Source organism: Pelodiscus sinensis, chromosome 13 (genome assembly GCF_049634645.1).
Source record: "Pelodiscus sinensis isolate JC-2024 chromosome 13, ASM4963464v1, whole genome shotgun sequence".
NCBI lineage: Eukaryota > Metazoa > Chordata > Testudines > Trionychidae > Pelodiscus > Pelodiscus sinensis.
In genome coordinates this window covers 30558460-30577950 of record NC_134723.1, presented here as the reverse complement: position 1 = coordinate 30577950, position 19491 = coordinate 30558460, and the positions used below count along the sequence as shown (strand labels likewise).

Genomic DNA, 19491 nt, shown 5'->3' with positions numbered 1-19491 from the left:
TCTGAACTGTAGGGGACACTCTTTTCAAGCTAAGGAATGTGACAGTTACCTCTCAACAGTAAGAATGGATGTGGTATTAATGAGTGGATGTCAATTTATCAAAGAAAGAAAATATCTGCAAAATATCAGTAATATTGCCAGCTGATGTTAGAGATCATCCTCCATTTGAATTAGCATTGGTAATAAATTATTTCTAAGTGATATTACTCATATTCACTAGGAAATTAAAATGTCATAACATGATAAAGTGGTAAAGAAACAATATCTCTTATCTATACCTGCATATGCTGCATTAAATCACTGAGAAGTATTTTTTCAGTATTATCCATAACAAGTTCTAGTTGGTACATGGGAGAGAATAAGGTTGATCATTTTATCCAACAGTTATGGGTTTACTCAGTGACATTGGAAATATTATTAATTATTCAGCATGGATAGAATTCCATGAATGAAATTAACAATACAGAAGTGTTGGGATAGCTGCCCCCAGGCTAATATTACAGAATCCTACTTCATATGGACCCCTTATCTAATGATTCCGCTAAGAGCTTGTTTTACACATATATTAATGGATTTGTTTATGGGTAAAATGATGCTGCCATTGTTAAATAACTTGAAGCGTTGCTGTCAGATGAAAGTATATTTTTGAGATCTATCTTACTGAAGATTTCATGACTATTATATAGCATTAAATGGTTCATTAAAAGTAAAGTATTCACTCTGACATACATTTACAAACTAATAGAAAACAAGCTAGCCACTGGCCAATTTCAAAGATTAATCCTTTGTTCCATCCTATGTACATATTATAGTTCTGTAATATAGTTCAGTTTTTCTTAAATTGACACAATTTTTAGTATTGTAGTAGAGCCAAGTCACGATTCAGTTGTATCTGAAGCTCAGGAGTCTAACTCATTAGAGTAATTGGGCAATAGACAGAAGTGAATTATCACCAAAATGTTGATACTCCAATTCCTGGTTAGAAATTTTCTCTAAGGGTACATCTATACAGAGAGTGCTAAACTTGAAATAAGCTACACAACTTAAGCTATGCTAATTGCATAGCTTAAGTTGAAATACCTTATTTCAAATTTGGGCACCTATATACAGCACTTATTTTGAAACAGAGCACTCTTCCTCCAACTTCCCTTACTCATCGTACAATGAGGTTTTACACAAATCAGAGTTTAGAAGCCTGTTTTTTCAAATTTATTTTGAAATAACGGGCTTGCAGTGTAGACGAGCAATATGTTATTCGAAAATAACACTGTTGTGTAGACATGCCCTAATAGGCCTTTGATGTAATTGTTATACTTTTCAAGCCAACATTTTGCATCTAGTTCAAAAAGCAAGACATCTTAGATACTGCAGTTATTTTCCACAGTGGGGAGACCATATTTTGCAAAGGCAAAATAGAATACCACATGTGTCTACCCCAAGCCTTCCCTGTTCCTCACCTCTGCAGGGGTGTGCAGGAAAAAAACCCTTAACTCTATGAGCAGTAAAAGTCTCAGAGGGGTAGCTGTGTTAGTCTGTGACTGAAAATACTTACAAAAACAATGAATGGTCCTGCAGCACCTTAGAGACTAACAAAAATATCAGAGGAGCATTACATCCACTAATGCAATACATGCCATCAAGTGCTAGCAATGCCGCCCCTCCTCCCCAAATGCATATTGGCCAAACTGGATGGTCTCTATGGCGAAGGATTAATGGACACAAATCAGATATTCAAAATGATAACACACAGAAACCTGTTGGGGAATATTTTAACTTGCCTGGCCATTCATTAATGGATCTAAAAGTAACTACACTCTTACAAAGCAATTTCAAAAACCAGCTGGAGAGAGAAACTGTGGAACTTTCCTTCATTTGCAAATTTGACACATTTAATTAAGGTTTGAACAAAGATATGAACTGGATGGGCTGCTATTTTTAACATCCTAATGACATCAAAAGCTAAGTATTGGGCACTTACTCTATTAGCCTCATTTAACACAGACACTCTAATTGACAAGGTTTTTTTTTCTTCTTTTTCTCTCATCTCCCTCTTTTCTACTGTTTATTTGAACCTTTGGACCCCTTGCTCCATTCTTTATATGGAATGGGTTGTGCCCACGAAAACTCATACTATCTACTTTTTTTGTTAATCTCTAAGGTGCTCTTGGACCATTTGTTGTTTATTATATAAGTAATGCCATTCAAGGCAATTAGACTATTCACATTCTGCAAAATTATCGTGAGATTATCTGCTTTGCTGCACTGGAGACTACATGTTCACTACCATCCTTCCCTGTTGATGCAATCATTCCTTCGCCGGGTATGATTTGAAAAATGACCAGCATTTTGAAAGCCATCACTAACATCCTTAAGTTAGTGATAGAAATGTAGCCGTGTTAGTCTGGTGTAGCTGAAACAAAAAACAGGACTATGTAGTATTTTAAAGATTAACAAGATGGTTTATTAGGTCATCAGCTTTCGTGGGTCAGACCCACTTCCTCAGATCAAATAGTGGAAGAAAATAGTCACAACCACATATACCAAAGGATACAATTAAAAAAATGAACACATATGAAAAGGACAAATCAAATTTAACAACAGGGGAGTGGGGGGGGGGGGAGGTAAATGCCTGTGAGCTAATGATATTAGAGGTGATAATTGGGGAAGCTATCTTTGTAATGGGTAAGATAATTAGAGTCTTTATTCAAATTTAAGTGTAAAGTGTCGAATTTAAGCATGCATGACAGTTCAGAGGATTCTCTTTCAAGTGTAATCTTAAAAGGCTTTTGAAGCAGGATGCAGGTAATCAAGTCGTTGACACAATGTCCTTGCTGGTTGAAATGGCAGGAAATGACTACATCTAACATCGTAGTGGGAGCTCCCCAAATACTACAATGGTGAGCACAGCATAAGAGCCTTTATTGAATAGGATTGTAATTTGTAAGTAGAATCTCTTTGGAATCATGCAGATGGGTTTAGAAAGAATGTGGTACAGACACTGAAAGTACTTACTATCCCATTCAGAAATGGGAGTTACTGGCTTCGGGCTCTACGCAGGCCTGTGAATGTGGGGGTAGGTCAGAATCCTGAGTCTGCACCTAAAATCAATGAACCTGCTCTGCACAAAATTATCATTAATTGTATCTGTCATGTAACATTCTTCCGTACAGGAATTCCTGCTAAGGAATTAAACCTGTTAAAGGACAAAACAGACAGTGTTTATTATCATGATGTGGGAGTTCTACATTGTGCTCTATTCTAGGTGTCTGGTTGTTACCAACATTTCTCTACTGAAGAAAGAGGAAAAGGAAATTTTTTGTGCAATGGGAAAGAGAGAAAATCATGCCTTAAAGTTTACTCCTCCAGGCATTGATAACTATTTAATTTGGCCCTTGTCTTGTAAGTTTTTCACAGAACTAAAGGAATTGACAGTATGCAAAAGGATGGAGGAGTTTTAGTTAAAACATCTATGGGTAAAACTGTTTTTGCCTACAAAACTGCAACTGGTAAGTAATTAGTCACAATTTAAAATAAATCTTATTTCTGAGTTATAAATACCCCCTGGGAGGGAGAAATCATCACTACAATTATAGCTGGCCTTTTTACAGTTTAAATTCCAAAGCAAATAATCACAATTTGTGGTGTTAATTAAAGATACACAATGCTGTGCTGCAGAAAATTGAAAATTGTTTGAAAATAAAGAGGATTTTATACATTAGCAATGTGCCAGGTGCACCTGTTTCTCAGATAATTACAAATTATAAAAAGTCCTGCTGTTATAATTATAATACTAGTTTGTATTCTTCAATTTTCAACATGCTTGAGCCTCTCTTTAATACAGTGGTGTGAATATACTGTTAAATTACTTATGCTGATAAATTAGATGTTCAATAGATTGGCAACTTAATGTTTTGCAAATGTGATTTTTTTTCCTGGTATTTAAATTAACAAGCATTATTTCTTCTTTCTATGTATTTTTTCTTTCAACATAACTGATGTGTCTAATGTGGCGAGTACAACATCAAAGCTGGTTTGGTGCTTTCCATCTATTTTTGGGATGCTTCGGCCTCTTTTAAACATTGTTACTTTGAGTCAATAATATTAACCAACACTTGCCCCTAAAGGCATTCATCAAGATTGGGGCCTCCATTATGCTGGGAACTGTACAAACCAGAGGCAATTCCTTCTTTAGACAATTTTCAGTAGCAGCAATAATGTACGTGTTAAGAGCAGCCCATTTACAGGACTCTATAATGAAACTATGGAGAACTTGAGCAGAATACTTATAACAAACATTTGGTATGGAGCAGGGTTGCTGGAAAAATTGTTTATACTGGGGGTGCTGAGAACTGTTGAACCCAACTGGAAAGCTGGTATATAATGGAAACTATTTCAAGCCAGTGTGTGCTGTAGCACCCCCCACGCTCCTAGGCTACATCTACACTACAATCTTCTTCCACAAGAGGAAATTCAAATGGAGTACTCATTTGCATATGTCACTCTCATTTGCATTTCCTCCGCGGATCCCTTTGCTCATGAGGTTTTTGCACAAAAAAGAGCTGTGTAGACCCTCATTTTTCTCCTCATTTTTTGAGGAAGAATAGCTCTTGTGCAAAAGGGTTTTTTGGCACAAAAAGGAGCAGTCTACACAGCTCTTTTTTACTCAAAAACCTGTTGCGCAAAAGGGATCCGAGGAGAAAATGCAAATGAAAGCACAGCATATGCAAACAAGTGCTCCATTTGTATTTCCTCTTGTGGAAGAGGCTTGTAGTATAGATGCAGCCCTAGTTCTAGCTCCTATGGTATGGGGAGAACAGTGTATGTATTTAGTCCTCTAGTCAGTGGAATTATTTCATTGGAGGACCAGTTTCACCCTTCTGACTTATATAGCTTTTTTGGAAAACCAATTCTTAGCTTGGTAATACAAATCTTCTGTCAAGGTTCAATTAGTATCATAACTGATCCTACTATCTATAGCATTTCTAATATGACCATCATCTATATAACTCGGTGCCATTCACTGTGAAGTCAATGCTACTATTTAAATGAGTAAAGGTTACTTTGCATGTGTAAACTTTATCAAGAGGATCACGTGTAGTCCCCAGCATCAATAAAACCACAGGACACAACTGAAGCAAGAGCGAGACACCTCTTTTAGAGTGACACAAAAAACTAAGCCTACAAACTTCGATTTTGGTTCATGGGTGTCTGAGTACAAATTATGGCAGCACGTGAGTGTCTCTCAGGGAATCATCACTCAGCCTGTTTCAGATGTTTTGGCAGGTTAGTGAAATATATAAATAGTGTTCTCTTCATGGGATTTAGGTTGTAGGATTATTGTCCACAGTGCTCCAATATAAATATTGAGCCAGGAGGTTAAAGTGAATGGAGAATATAAGGTGTTAACATAAAGTTCTATGCCATGGTATTCTGATGATGAAGTTGGATTCCAACAATATCTCATTCTATATTTTGCAGAGCTGATGAACTAGGTTAATATAACACCTTAAAGCACACTCCCCCCCCCTTTTCCTGAAAGAAATGGAGGGACACCTTGGAAATGACCGAGATACCGAATTGCAGCTACCGTTTATATTTATAGCCACAGTGCTGAGAATAAACTTCATCACAAAGTTCTTACGACAGTATCATAATTAGAAGGAAACAATATCAATGCTAATCAATGGCGGCTGGTGGGAAAAGACAAAGCTATGTCAATGGAAGTCTAAGGCAACAACATTATAATCTAAAGAAAGGCAAAATGAGATCAATACAAGTCAATGGAGCTGACATTATGATATGTGAAAGGACAAAATAACGCTGATCTAGAACAAAAGGTGTCAAAGACTGAATATTTTAGGCTAAATGAAACGGTAAACTTATGTGAACAACTGAATTGATTCCTATGATTCACAATGTTCGTGCCTTCATGTATCACAATGTCATTTTGTTTATACTATTTTGTTTATGTTAACTGAATACAACCGCGCACATGCTTTAGAATAATGCTAAAATTTATATTAATAAATAATGCTTTATTTTAGAAACATAAATTGTCACAAGATTGTTGGGAGCTAGCTGAATACTGATATTATGCAAATTTTGCTGATGGTTCAGATGAAAAATTCAGTGTACGAACTAAATTCACACAGAAAGTCACTGGCAATGTTTAGGTTAGAATCAAGAGTCAGTAACCCACAACTGATTTATTTGGAAATGGAATAATTGTATTTGAGAAATACAGTATCTCCTCATAGTTTAGATAGAAAAATTAGTTTCTGCCATATTTTTCCAAACTCCATTCTTCCCCCCAAAGGAAACCAACCATCCTAAAATCTCATGGGCCCCATATCCTCTGCGGATGACTTTTTTTTCTCCAGAACAACTTTCATTGTAAACTTTCCTTTAAAAACCCATGTATATGTGGGTCTTTTGTTTGTTTGTCTGGTGGAAGTTGTCTTGTTTTTGTGGTGAAGCAAATATAAAAATATATAATAACTGTTTAGTTTGTGGCATATATACATTACATTTATTAAAGTACTGAAGGGGCTAATAAAAGGATAATTAAAACAGAAATATAAAAAAGGAGGAGGCAGTGAAAAGCTCGGGAAGAGGAAGATTTTGCTCAGATAGCGTCAAGAACTAGGAAACTAAAGAACTATACTGTTGACTGGACACACTTTAAGTTACAAAAAGAGGGTGAAATCTTGGCCCACTGAAGTCAACAGGAGTTTTGCTACTGACTTCACTGTGTTTTCCCTCTGAAAGAGGCAAACCATTGTTTTTTGTTTGTTTTCGGTTTTGCCACATTGCTCTTTTTTAGAGACCAAACGGAAGAAAAACACATTGTAGTGTCTCTGTAGATAGTGCCAGGATACCAAAATTAAAAATTACTCAATACAGCAAGCCCTAAATATTAGTCAAAGTTATTCAAGTACTTTGCCACTTTATACCATAGCATTTTAAATAAGTAGAAAACATAGGATGATCTTTGGGAGGAATGCTACCTTTGATAAACTAAACAGATACACACTTCTTTAGATTGTTAGTCATAATAAAGATACACTCCATATTAAACTTGTGATAAAACTCTGATCACAAACTGTTCTTTGTGATGGAATGTAAATGATCTTTGAAATGTTCACTCTTGATGTCTCTGTATTCATTTTGTTTAATAATACAACCAAAATACATGATGAAGTGCAATGTTGGATGACTAGCTTGCTTTATCTTATAATTGCCCAAAGAGGCATATGCTATATAACTGCTTATTAATGTTAGGTCAAATAGCTTATTACATTGTATCATCCTCGATGTACAGAAGCAAGGAAATTATAGCAATCCATTGCTGCTAATCACGTCTCTTAAACTCACCTAATTAGAAGCTCCAGACTTCTCTTCTTTTTGGAGCTGCTTGGAAGCTTCTCTGTCTCTTCTGCAAGGAGTGTCACAGAGCTGTGGTTCCAGACAGCTTTGAGCAAATGAAGAAATACTCCATCCAGAGCTGAAAAATAAAGGATGACTGAGGAGGTGCTCTAAAATACAGCATATACATCTGCCAAGGAAACCCCTAAAATGACCCACCTTAAAATGAATGCAAACTCCTTCTGCTATCTGAAGTAAATTTAAGATTAAAATAGAGCACTGTTTAAGCAGGCAGGTAAGGAAACTTACAGCTTTTCATATTCAACAATAGCTCTAGCCTCAGCATTTCATGTTTACAAAAAATTCTAAGCAGCTTTATATTTGGAAAATTTAGAAAACTAGAGGAACAGTAAAAACAGAGCTGAACGCTGTAAATAAGAGGGTTCAGATAGAATAATACTCTTATCTTGCCATGTAAAGGAGCCCACCAACCCATTGTGCCTCAGAAATCCTCCTGCTCCTTGCAATGGACTAGGCTAGAACAGAGAATCTCATCATAGTTACACCAGAGTAAATTACAATAATCTCATCGGGGTCCTTGGAGTAGCTCTTGGTTTACAATGTAATTGTGATCAGGGTAAGTCTCACCAGGTGTAAGAATGAAGAGTTTTGCCTCCTTTAGCTTGTAAACACAGTACAACAGTTGAAATATTATAAAGCACACAGTATACAGTGGAAAGTATCCCAAAATTCTAATTGCCAATGCTCTGGAAAAAAAAGACTTCAGTGTGCTCTCAAGTATTTCATAATCATTTCTTCATTTTCTAGTGCATGGATCCCTCTGTGTCTGACACGGGTGAGTGAATCATAGAACATTAGTACTTGAAGGGGGCTCAAAGGGTCGAGTCCAGTCCCCTGCCCTCATGGCAGGACTCAGTACCATCTAGACCATCCCTGATAGATGTCTATCTAACTTGTTCTTAAATATCTCCAGAGATGGAGATTCCACCACCTCCCTTGGCAATTTATTCCAATATTTGACCACCCTGACAGTTAGGAATTTTTTCCTAATGTCCAATCTAAACCTCCCCCCGCTGCACTTTAAGCCCATTACTCCTTGTCCTGTCCTCAGAAACCAAGAGGAACAAATTTTCTCCTTCCTCCTTGTGACACCCTTTTAGATATTTGAAAACCGCTATCATGTCCCCCCTTAATCTTCTTTTTTCCAAACTAAACAAGCCCAGTTCACGAAGCCTGGCTTCATAGGTCATGTTCTCTAGACCTTTAATCATTCTTGTCGCTCTTCTCTGTACCCTTTCCAATTTCTCCACATCTTTCTTGAAATGTGGCGCCCAGAACTGGACACAGTACTCCAGCTGAGGCCTAACTAGGCTGAGACCTAACTAGTCGTTTAAGTGTTGAGGATGACCTGGAGCATTATCTAAAATAAGCAAAATTTTGAAAGGAATTCCTTTCTCCAGGAAATATGCCTTGACTTCAGGGATGAAACAGTTCATGAACCAATCTTCAAAAAGTGCAAGTGTCATCCATGCTTTCTTAGCATGATAATGGACTGGTAAAATAGCCTTACTGATATTCTTGAAGGCTCTAGGGTATTCAGAGTGATAAATCAAGAAGGGTTTCAACTTATACACAAAAACATTCCCTTCTAACAAGAATGTTAGATGGTCTTCAAAAGCCTTAAAACCAGGCACAGTTTTTGCCTCTTCATGTATGTAGGTATGGTCAGGCATTTTCTTCCAAAAGAGAGCCCTCTCATCGACATTAAAGATCTGTTCTGGCAAATCATTTTCCTCTTTTATTAGCTTATCCAATTCTTCTATGAAAGTTTCTGCTGCTTTCCAATCAGCACTGGCTGCCTCCCCACTTACTTTCACATTGTGAAAGTTTGCACGATTCTTGAACCAACCATGACTGGCACTGAAAGTTTGGTCATAGTCATAGCCCTCCTTTTTCTTTAAGTCTTCAAAAAGACTACGAGCTTTAGCCTGTATCATCTTGAGACTTAACAGCATGAGGTTTTTAATTTGGTCTTCCATCCAAAGCACTAAGAGTTTTTCCACGTAATGGATGGGACCTGTTCTTTTCTTTGTTATAATTGTTGATTTCATAGGCGCAAACCCTTTCACTGCTTCACGAATGCGATCACTATTCTTTATAATGGTGCTTATGGTGGATTTCAATAGGCCTAAATTAAGCACCATGAACAATGCTGTTTGACCCCCTTTGTATTGCCTCACTATCGCTATTTTCTGTTCTAAATCAATAGCTTTTCTCTTTCTTTTCATCACCCTTATCACTAGCACTTTTCCTGTCACAAGCAAACACAGAAAATATAAGAGAATGAAACAAACATGCTGCCTGACCACAGACATGCAAACACAACATGCTACTGAGAACCAAAACAAAACAAAGGGGATGCAGACAACACGTTGGCTGCCACCATGACTGAGCTGTAGTTCTCATACCACGCTGCCCATTCTGTTTGAAAAACTAAATGTACATGGTTCTCAACTCGAAAATATTATACAGTACAGTAATATGGGGTTAATGGGAGGTTGGTCGTAAGTATGAATGGTCGTAAGTCAATGTGTTTATAAGTCGGGGACCTCATGTATGTAAAATCTGGAGAATTTGGATACAATTTTAAGCTTTTCAGGGTAAGAACTGTTTCTTAATGAGTACATACTGCACCTAGTACAATAACGCTCCACTTTTGGCATTATAATAGTAACAAAATAATAGTCCCAGAACAGCAAGAAACCTCAAGAGGTCATCAAATCCAGCCCCTGCACCCATGGCAACGCCAAGCACAATCTAGGCCAGTGGTTTTCAATTTTTTTTTCTCTCGACCCCGTTGAAGAAAAGTGTTGATGCCTGTGACCCAGCATAAGTATATCTTTTAACTAGAGTGCAGGCTCCAGGCTGGGGCCACAGGGATCAGAGACTGAGGATGTGAGGGAGGATGAAGGCTTTGCCTAGGGCTGTGGGCTCTGGGGTGAGACCAGATATGATAGGTTTGGAATGCAAGCTAGAGGGTGGGACACGGGGATTCAGTATGTGGGCAGGGACTCTGGGCTGAAGCATGGGGCAGGAGTAGAGGGGGTGCAGGCTCTGTCTAGGGGTGCAGGCTATAGGATGGGCCGGGGATGAGGTGTTTGGGATGCAGGAGGTTTTTCTGGGGTGTGGTGGGGGAGGAGGGCTCAGGCCTGGAACTAGGATGTGAATGACTAGTCGACTATCTGATAAGCAAATGCTTATTGAATAGTTGACACTAGTCAACTAGTTGCTTCCCCCCACCCACACACACACATACATGATGCCTCTATCAGAAAGAGGCAGCAAGGGGGGAGGAAGGTGGAGTGCTTCAAAGCAGCAGCACCGCATAGAGCCCAGGGACACCACTGAGGAGTCTGGGGTCATGAAACCACTCAGCTGTGCTGCACACGGCACAGGGTCACGTCTGCACTCAGGCAGCGTTTGCTCCCAGTCATGCGAGGTGATGTAGAGTAGTCTGATCCTGTGCATGGGAACCAGAGGAGGAAGAGGAAGGGAACCCAGTAGCACTCTCTCTGGCAAGCAGCATCTGCCACTCACTCAGACCTCCCCAATACCCCCCTCCTCTCCTCTAGTGGGCAGGGATAGAATTTCTCTCTCTGCAGGACGCCGCCAGTCTGGACCCAGCTTGTGCGGGAAACAATACGAAGCCAAGATTCCCCATCTCCTCCTCCCACTTGAAGACTCCTGGGATGGCTGGCACCTTCCTATGCCTGCTTGTCCCCTGGCTGTGGGTATAATGATGCTCCCCTGCATCTGTACCCTCTCTGGAAAGTGCCCACTTTCTAGGCAACATTTGGCCTTGCTCAAAGCACATCACCATAGTTTGAACCAAGAACTTTGGGGCTGAATCATCGATTAGGCGTCATATACAATGTCTCCTGGAATGACAGCCCTTGTATCCTTTCTTCACAGCTGGGCCAGGTGATCGTTTGGTGCATCCCTCACCTCTCATGTCATCTGTGGGATCTGCAGGCAGAAAAAGAACCCACGAAGATCTGATGTGAGAGCAGATGGCCTGCTCCAAAGGCTCGAGGAGGAGCACCAGGAGTGGGCCGCCGACCAGTAGGAACACCAGGGTGACTGAGAGCAGAGAAAGGACACCTGGAACAAGCTGGTGAGCCGGCACAAGGCCACGTGCTCCTCCCTCACCCCAGCGATGGAGAGGGCCACCAGCCACCTCCCCACTTCACCAATGGCAGCCATTCCCAGCCTCTCCAAAGGCCACCAGGACCCCAATACAAGGGACGCTCAGGCAGCTGAAGCCTCATGACCACCCAGAGGCAGGCACCAGTACGAGTCCCATCCCTGAGCTCTCCTCCCCTCTCCTCCATTCCAGGTTCCTTACCCAGTTCCTTCCCTATTGCTTATCCCCCAATAAACAATCCTGTTTCAGAAAAGAAGCCTTTATTATTTACTCTGCAGGGGAAGGGGGGAAAGGTGGGAAGGTAGGGCAAGGAAGAGATGGGTGAGGATGAAAGGCACACAGTAGGAATGCAGGGGTCCTCGTCCTGCTGGAGCAGCATGTAGGCGGTCTAGATGAACTGTGCCATAAGGTGCAGCATGATGCCCATGAACCTAGCACCGCTTTGCAGCAGCCCTGGCTCCACGTTGTGAGCGCTGTGGTATTTGCAAGAGCAACCAGAACACACTGCCTCTCTTTTGTGTCCCTGTGACGGGGCAGAACCGCCCCGCCACTCGCTAGCGGTATCTGGGGCCGCCGGAGAGGGGGGCGCAGACGCGGCAGCGCTCGAGGACCCAGGGAACGGGGGCAGGGAGGCCGTGGCACATCATCACGGCGCACCCGGGAGCGTGGCGGATGACGTCCCGGGCGCGACAACAAAGGGGGAGGGGGAAACCCGGAAGAGCGGGGAGAGTAGAAAGGGTCCGGGGCGAGAGTGGCAGGGGGGAAGCGAGGGCGAGAAGAAGCGGGCCGCGGGCAGAAGAGTCGCGGAAGGAGCAGTCCCGGGCAGGAAGGCTGAGGACGGGGCGGCCGGATAAGCGGAGCAGCGTCCGGCGGAGTGGAGAAGGACGCAGGGCGGGTCGTGTATCCCGGGAGCAGGTGCGTTTGGGGTGCTAGCCCCCTTGCTACCACCGAGAGTTACGCTCTCGGTGTCAGGGCCCTGGGTCGGGGTCCGGAGTGAGGGCGGGCCCGGACCCCCCACTCCGCCTAGGAGGTACGAAAGCGAGCGGTGCATTGTGCACAACTGGATTGCTAATAGAGCGGGTGCGGTGGACTGTGCCGCACCGCGTGACAGTCCCACAAGTGGGGAGACAGTGGAGAAGTGGTGTGTGAGATGCAGCCATAGAGAGGAGCCCCCTGAAAGAACATGTCACAGCTTGCTTGACCAAGTATCCAGAGGAAGTCTCTGGGGAGGGCACCAGGAGAGCAGAGTGCTTCTGGAGGCTCAAAGTCTGAGGCAGGCTCCAAGCAGTGTGGACGTGCTATTTTGGAATTATTCTGACTATTTTTTATGCTTTTCCATAGTAGGGACATGGTAATTTTGTTAAATGGGGAGCTGTGTCAAATTTAGTTATTTCGAAATAATTTCGTAGTGTAGACATTCCCTCAGAGACCAGTTGGGGGACAGAGGTGCAGTTAGTCCTGTAATTGTGATATGCAAAATTTGTTTTTAAAAGGCTGTTGGCAAATGCTTTTGTGACGGGCTGCCAAAAGAAGGATACACAGGTGTCTGAAACTGAGTTTGGAACTGCAGGGTAATACACAGTTGGTGTATGCATAGTGCCAAAGCCAGGTGCTGATCTAAAGAGGATAAATCATGATATGCTACTCTGTGACAGATAATGGCAAGAGAACAAACACCTGAGGGTTGCACTTAGGCATCAGGAAAGAGTTGGAGGTGTAGCTTGCCTCTGAGTTAAATATACATGCACATTCCAGAAAATCTAGATAGATAAATCAATGATGTCTGCAAGTAACATACTGGCTCTTTTTTCCTTCTTCCTATTGGACCATATACAGTAAAACTCCAATTGTCCGGCATCCAGTGGTCCGGCACTCCTGATGGTCCTGCACCGACTGGAACCCGGAAGTGCTCCAGCCAGCCAGACAATTGGAGCTCCTGTGAACCCCACGCACGCTCACAAGCTGGGGAAGGGAAGGAGAGGGGCAGCGCTGCAGGACCAACCCAGAAGCACCCCAGCTGCTCTGCCCCACTGCTTCCCCAAGTCCACCACTGCCCCTTGCAGCCCCAGCTGGCCTGTCGCTGGCGGCTGCGTGGGGCTTCCCCTACCTCCCTGCAAAACGGCGGAGGGTTCACCCCTCACCACACCGTTCCCCCCCCCCACCGCACCGTTCCCCACCGACTCTCACTCGCCGCAGACCCATTACAGTCCCCCTCCCCCCCCCCCCCGCCATAGTACCTCCTGATACTGCAGCATATCTGATAATCCGGCACCCCCTGGGTCCCAAAGGTGCCGGATTATCGGAAGTCTACTGTAATAAGGTTTCTGAATCTGCTCCACTACCGACCCCGGTTAACAGATCTGGGCCTTTGACTCAAGCAACAGAGTATCATGCTCATGCCAAGGGTTCTGTTCCACACTGGCACTCTACTGTACATAGACTTTATTTGGACTCTTCAGCCATCATTAAAGATAGTTAGTTTAACCCATTCTGCTTGCTTGTGAATTATGACTTGGATCCTGCTACTCTGCAAATTCTTTCTATTTGTGAAGAACTGACATACCATCCTACTCTCATTGGCACTACTTCCAAGCATGCAGAAGAGTTTTATGCATTTCCCTATATATAGGCATACATTAGAGATTGGGGGAAAAGGGAATTTTTCTCAGATATACTGTGTTTCCAAAACATTTTTTTGGCACTTTTGTAAAGAAAACATAATATATTCACTGAACTAAGTCACATACTTACAGTGATCAATAGAGAAAAATACCTTCCAACGAGAAATTAGAGTGAGCTCAAATTGTGCATGTTTCACTTGGATTTTCAACTTGCTTTTTGTTCAGAAGAATAGGGAACTTTTAGTAAGACTGTCAGCTGTGATGTGTTTTGCTAGCGATTGCTGGAATAAGAGAGAATATGGTTGGCTTTTCCCCATACTCCTTTTCTGTCAATCCAACAAATATGGGTATGCAAAGACAAAAATATTTTGTACTCATCTTGCCAAATGACACTTGTCTCCCTGCCATCAAACAATGATTAATTGAGATATCATCCTCCCCACCTGCTTCCTACTGTCTGCCCAGTTAGACAGAGCAGACTGCATCTCATATGATCCTTGGAGCCACATTTATAAATCCTGATAACACAACTTATCCTGATAATAAGGACAAATGCAAAGTACTCCACTTAGAAAGGAACTATAAGTTTCACACATACAGAATGTGAAGTGATTGTCTAGGAAGGAGTACTGCTTAAAGGGATTTAGGGGTTGTCAAGGCTATTCCCCACTCTGGCATGATGAATGCAGAAGTGGGGGGCCCACAAAAGCACCCCAAAACCTGATCTCTGCAGGTTTTGGTATGAAACTTCCCCCAAAATCGTAATACCTGGACTTCGGGAAATTTTAAAAAAGCCGCTGCCACCACCAAGTTTTCAAGAAAAACCAGGGAAGAGATCACTTGGGAAATCTCAGCCCTAAGGTAAAATCAGGACACAAAAATTAACCAATACCAGGTTAAAAAAAAAAGAAAGAACTTTTATTATTAAAACAATACCCCAGTTACAAGCATAGTTGTAAGGGCTAGATGGTAAGAGCCATATACTCGTGGAGGATTCTTCCATGGGCCAAAACTTAGTTGCAAAAGAGAGGGAAAAACATTTTTTAACAGCACAGTCATCAGATCCAAATTCCCAAACTAGAAAACAATAAAACCGGATGGATTTATCTAGACTTTACCCTACTTACACATTATGAAGAATCTTTTTCTTGGAGAGACACATGTATTCTGTCTTCTTCAGTATCTAGAAAGCAAAATTGGCTCAGACACAAAGGAGGAAAACCCCCAAAATTCCTTTGTCTCACTTTGAAATCCCTACCTACATTTCTATTGGCTGACCGCAACCTGGCTAAGTACAGGGGACATAGTTATGACAGGGGTCATAGTAGATGACAAGTTAAACATGAGTCAACAGTGTGACACAGTTGCAGAAAAAGCAAACATGATTCTGGGATACATTAATAGGAGAGTTGTGAGCAAGACACGAGAAGTCATTCTTCCACTCTACTCTGTACTGTTTAGGCCTCAATTGGAGTATTGTGTCCACATTTCAAGAAAGATGTGGAGAAATTGGAGAAAGTCCAGAGAAGAGAAACAAGAATGATTAAAGGTCTATAGACCATGACCTATGAAGGAATGCTGAAAGAATTGGGCTTGTTTAGTTCAGAAGAGAGAAGACTGGGAGGAGACATAATAGTGGTTTTCAGGTATCTGAAAGGGTGTTATACAGAGGAGGAGGGAGACAAATTGTTCTCCTTGGCCTTTGAGTATAAAAGCAATGGACTTAAATTGCAGCAAGGGAAGTTTAGGTTGGACATCAGGAAAAACTTCCTGCCTGTCAGGGTCGTTAAACACTGGAATAAATTGCTTACAGCAGCTGTGGAATCTCCATCACTGACGATATTTAAGAGCAGGGTAGATAGGGTTGTATCATGCAAGCAAGTACTAACAAACTTCAACAGGACTTTATTTACCAAAAGTGAAACCTCTTTACAAAGCTGCACCCCTCTGTAGCTCTCACTCAGCCCTGGCTAAGCTTCTCCCCCCTCCTTCCTGGTTCCTGTGCTTCCAGACTCCCAACAGCCAGTGCTCCCAGTTCTAATAATTACAAGCAGCATCTAAAACACCACAGAGAAACACCTGTCAGGGATGATCTAGACAGTGCTTGGTCCTGCCACTAGAACAGGGGACTAGACTCAATGACCTCTCAAGGTCCCTTCCTGTTCTAGCATTCTATGATTCTATTATATGAACTTTGGGTCAGGTATCAGGTTCTCTCCCCATTAAGCTTACTAGGCTCAATGCTGCCATCTAGCAGAGCTCTACTCAGACAGAGCAGAGATGATGGTGACAGGAATGACACCGAGAGTCAGCTTCATCTCCCTGAGCTTCAGTCACCCTGGTGGAAGACAGAGCAGCACACAGCTTACTCTCACTTCCATGACTGGTATAAGGTCCAGATCAGGTGTAATGGATCTCTGCTCCTCCATGCTCTCTCCCCACCATGGAAAACTCTGGACATGCTCTCTCCTTCCCTTTCCACTAAGGTCAAGATGGCATAAGGCTACCTTTCTGCGGGAAGAGAGTCCATGAAAAAGGAATGTCTCCAGCCATGTGAAAGCCCCTTTGCAGGGGTCTACTATATTAAATGTCTTTCTGATTTGCACATTTTCATAGGATGTGAACATTTCTACCACACATGAAGAGAAGGGCATTTCCATATTTATGCCAAAAATCAGATGAAAAAAAGGGAGAGTAAGGTCTTTCCATCAATCTCTAGAAAAATAAAAACCCTTCTGCCTCCACAGCATGCGGCTTGGGGTATGTGGTTGTAGAGAGCACAGGACCAGGATGATGTCTGCTCAAACACATAAGGATTTTCTCACAGAAGATGCTGTGCATGAAGCATAATTTCCCAGAAACATTCTCATTATACTGAGAAATATTCCTTCCAGTTGCTGATAACTAACCAGGACAGCTTCCATTGTACCATGGAGCATCCGAATTCTTATTAGGGGACAAACCCTCTCGGAGAAAAAGTGGTTTTAGCTTACAGTGCAGTTTAGAAGAAGTCACATTACTGCTATATATTCTGTATGATAATTTGAACTGGGGAACAAATGACAGGAGACAGAATAGCCACTGGAGCTAATAATTTCTCCTTACACTTGACCTTTCAATCCTCCATCCATTTCATTGTTCTATTTAACCACATCATTTGGATTATTCTCATTAAACGGCTCTCTAGATATTTGACAATTTTTATCAGACCTTTAGCTGAGTTCTTTTGAGATGCAAACTGATGAACTTCAATTCTGCAATATCATCATCCCTATTGTTAGATTTGGTAATGGATTTGAAACAACATCATACCCAAGGTGTGTTCCAAATACAGTAATACCCCGTGTGGTACATGTTTTGTTATTTTGCTGTGCATCTTAGCACCATTGGGATAATTAGAATTTTACACAAAATATGAAAGAACAGACACTAAGTGTGAGCCTCATGTCTGGAGCTACTTGCTGAGAACTGTGGCATTACTTTCCCACATGGGTTTAAAACAGTGTTTTCCACAAAAGTTTAATAATTTTAAGTTTTGTGCTAATATTGGGTAAAAACATTCCCATGCAAGTACTACACAGATAATGTACAGGAAAAAAAATGTTCACCAAAAAAGGTTCTTCCACATGATTAGAAGGGTAGTCTAACATCTTTCTTTTTGCTATGCAAATCAACATGGGTAGACCTCTGTGCTCATATTCATAAATGTATTTGTCTAACCCTATAAAAAACATCCTATAAGCTGCAGGGGAACACATTAGTGACTAAACCGGTCCATTCACAAATGACGCATTGCAAGTTTAAATTCACAATATGTTTGGTTTGACTACTTGAGTTCTCCACTTCAGCTGGAAGCATATGTCATCTGTTTACCATCTTTTTCAAGGTGGAGAGGATCAATGATATTAATATTCTTTTCTCCTCAAGGACAATAGGACAGAGAGCCCTACCCAAAGATGCGTTTTTCTATTTGATTGTTTGTTAGATATTCTAGATGAAAAAGAAGGCATTTGTTGAAAAAGAAATCATTTTAGAAGGCAAACAAGTGCTTTATATTATGAATGGATTTCTGTATTTGTTCTTTTTTCGAAAATCATTCAGATCCTCGAAAATATAAAACTTTTGCGCTATATATTTGAATAATCTCAGATTAAAATATCTGTACCAGTTTAAATAAAATGTTGCAATTATATAGTCAATTTTAGAATACCAAAATGTATTAAATATGCAATATCATACCCTTTTTTTTTTTTTTTTTTTACAAGTAAAGTACACATTTCTTGCTTTATTGAAATCCTACTACAGAGTAGAAATATTAAATCAGTTTACAATGCCAAAGGCTTTAAAATAGTAATGCCCCATAAAACTTAATACTTCTATTTTATCAACACCTTTATCATATAGTACTGATGCTCTTTTTCAGTTGAGTTTAATCTCATAAACATACAAATTGGGAATGATGAAACATCATGGAACACACTGGGATGAAAGCTTAGAAACAGCAGAAGCAGATTGGCATCTGTTTGGGGATGCAGCAGTATCAAAGAAAAGGGGTGAGAGAGAGACTGAAAATAGCCCTTGGCTAATAAGGATTATAAGCAATTACAAATTAAAATGAATGTAAAGCTTGTTTGGGTGAAAAATCAACTCTGAGAACTATTCAAGTGAGAAAGTAAGCCCCTATCCTCCCCCCACACACAAAGGACAGTGACATGTCTTACAAAACTAGCGAGATGTTATCCCTCTTCATCTGAATCCAAATTAACAATGCTTGAAATCAAAAGCTGCCACTTAATTGATGGTACAGTCATCAAGTTCACAACACAAAATTCTGCAACATTCTGGCATTGGCACAGAAAACATCTGCTCTGCATAATTTTAGAATCCCACAGAAACTATCAGTTCTTTTCAGTAGCAAGTTCCCTCAAGTTCCTGCAGCAAGGGATGTTTAGGTTGGACATTAGGAAAAAATTCCTAATTGTCAGGATAATATAATATAACACACTAATACAACTTGAGTTGGTAGATACAGATACACTACACTCCCTCTCAGCTATGTTCTCTTTTTTGAAAGTTTGAATATGGTAACCCTAAAATTAATCAAATCTGAGTTTTTACTTTGTACCCCTGTGGTTTTGTACGAGCAACGTGAAAAGCTCTAATTCTACAACTGCTCCAACTCTTTGGCTATTCTGCACTGAGTGAGGTCTGCCATGCGATGGCAATGGCCTTCACCCTAGAATTCAGTGATGGATGTTAAGGAAAATGATTGCAAATGGA

At 41.1% G+C, this 19491-nt stretch overlaps 1 protein-coding gene across 1 annotated transcript in view; it reads right to left on the bottom strand.

Annotated features, from left to right (window-relative positions):
* TENM1 (teneurin transmembrane protein 1) overlaps positions 1-19491 on the bottom strand; it is a 1699828-nt gene that overhangs the window by 1385652 nt on the left and 294685 nt on the right. The window contains exon 4 of the mRNA XM_075940969.1: positions 7375-7504. The gene's annotated coding sequence lies outside the window, so the exon portion shown is untranslated. The remainder of the gene's footprint in view (positions 1-7374; positions 7505-19491) is intronic.